Source organism: Sapajus apella, unplaced genomic scaffold (assembly GCF_009761245.1).
Source record: "Sapajus apella isolate SASKATOON/1434 unplaced genomic scaffold, GSC_monkey_1.0 scaffold15, whole genome shotgun sequence".
Lineage (NCBI taxonomy): Eukaryota > Metazoa > Chordata > Mammalia > Primates > Cebidae > Sapajus > Sapajus apella.
In genome coordinates, this window is record NW_022436955.1 from 33,191,214 (window position 1) to 33,193,322 (window position 2,109).

Genomic DNA, 2,109 nt, shown 5'->3' on the forward strand with positions numbered 1-2,109 from the left:
CAGCCTCCTGAGTCGCTGGGATTACAGGCACGCGCCACCATGCCCAGCTAATTTTTTGTATTTTTAGTAGAGACGGGGTTTCACCATGCTGACCAGGATGGTCTCGATCTCTTGACCTCGTGATCCACCCGCCTCGGCCTCCCAAAGTGCTGGGATTACAGGCTTGAGCCACCGCGCCCGGCCCATTGTAGCTCTTTTAATAAGCAGACTTGTCTTTAGAAATCGGTCTCCGTTTTTCTGTAAAGGGCCAGATAGTAGATATGTTAGACCTGTGGGCCACATGTTGTCCGATAGCTGTTCAGCTCTGCTGTGATATCATGGAAGGAACTGTGGGCCACACTTAAATGAGCCTAGATGTTTTCCAGTTAAAAGTATTATTGACGCTGAAATTAGAATTTCATATAATTTTCACTTATCACAAGATACTATTTTCTTTTCTTTTTTTGAGACAGAGTTTCACTCTTGTTACCCAGGCTGGAGTGCAATGGCGCGATCTCGGCTCACCGCAACCTCCGCCTCCCGGGTTCAGGCAATTCTCCTGCCTCAGCCTCCTGAGTAGCTGGGATTACAGGCACGCGCCACCATGCCCAGCTAATTTTTTGTAGCTTTAGTAGAGACGGGGTTTCACCATGTTGACCAGGATGGTCTCGATCTCTTGACCTCGTGATCCACCCGCCTCGGCCTCCCAAAGTGCTGGGATCACAGGCGTGAGCCACCGCGCCTGGCCTTTAAGCCACCCGTTTTTTAAAAAGCGCGTGTGGCCGGGCGCGGGGGCCCCGCCTGTGATCCCAGCACCGTGCAGGGCCGAGGCGGGCGGACCGGGAGGTCAAGAGATCGAGACCAGCCTGGCCAACACGGCGAAACCCGTCTCCACCGAGACCGCAGAACGCGGCCGGGCGTGGGGCGCCCGTCGTCCCGGCCGCTCGGGAGGCCGAGGCAGGAGACGCGCCGGAACCCGGAGGCGGAGGCCGCAGAGCGGGGCCGCGACTCAGACATGACGCGGAACACGAGAACGGGGGCGCGTGGAAGCTCGGATGTCCGCCAGGCCGCGGGGCGCGGCCGTCCCGGGGCCCGCGTGCCATGAGCCTCCGCGCCGGAGGCGGCAGCAGCGCGCGGTGTAGACGGCGCGGCGGGGCCGGGCGGGGCCGGGCGCGGGAGCCGGGCGGACGCGCGGCGGCGGCGGCGGCGGTCAGGTGAGCGGCGCGGGGCGGGCGGGACGCGGGGCCTGGAGACCTCGGCCGCCCCCCGGGCCCCGCGGCTGCGCCGGGGTCCACACCCGGGTCCGCACCCGCCGTGCGCGGGCTTTCCGGGCGGCCCAGGACCCCCGCGCGGCGGTGCCACCTCCCGGCTGCTCCGGGCCTCAGTTTCCCCGCTGCGGAAGGGGTGGGTGGGGGAGACCCGCCCCCCGAGGCGCGGCCCTGGGGCGGCTTCTCCCGGCAGCAGGTGGGACCCACGGCCGGGCTTCCGGGGAGCAGCCGGGGCGCCGTCCACCCGCACGCGCGGGCGCTCCCAGGCTCTCGGGGCGCAGCTGCCGGGGCGACGCCGCTGCCGCGGTCACGCGCGGGGCCGGCCCCACGCACCCCGAGTGTCCCGGCCCCATCCGCGCCCCCAGCCCCGCCTGCCTGCCCCGTTTTCTTGCCGAGCGTGCGGTCCGGAGAAGGGGCAGGGCGGCGAGGCCTCCTTCTCGCGCGCCCGTCCCTGCCGGCTCCTTTCTGGGTGCCGCACTGTGGGGGGGCCTGCTGGGAGGGGCGGGCCGGCCTCTGCCCGGGTCAGCGCCGAGGCGTCCCCGGGCCCTGTGCGGAGAAGCCGGGGCTGTGAGGCCCGAGGCCTCCCCTGCTTCCTCCCTGCCCGTGCGCCAGGCCTGGGGCTGCGCGGACTTTCACTAGGCAAAGAAAAGAGGCTTTTTCCACGGCCCAGAGGGCAGCGCCGGGCAGGGCAGGGTGTGGGGGGCAGGGCACCCACCTGCCCTCGGCTCCTCTGGCCGCGCGTTACACACAAGGAGGCCTCCAGGGGCTGCCCGGGCTTGGCTTCCGCAGGCTTTCTCCTGCACCGGTCGGGGTGCGTGTGTGTGACGCCGCAGGGTGTGTGTGTGTGTGACGCCGCAGGGTG

The 2,109-nt window shown here is 68.1% G+C and overlaps 1 protein-coding gene across 3 annotated transcripts in view; it reads left to right on the plus strand.

The window, feature by feature from the left end:
* DEF8 (differentially expressed in FDCP 8 homolog) overlaps positions 1–2,109 on the plus strand; it is a 25,587-nt gene that overhangs the window by 6,471 nt on the left and 17,007 nt on the right. For 2 of the 3 annotated variants that reach the window (XM_032284782.1, XM_032284783.1), the window contains exon 1: positions 1,114–1,193. The exons of the other annotated variant lie outside the window; for it this stretch is intronic. The gene's annotated coding sequence lies outside the window, so the exon portion shown is untranslated. Of the gene's footprint in view, positions 1–1,113; positions 1,194–2,109 lie in introns of those variants that run through there. 3 annotated transcript variants of the gene reach the window in all.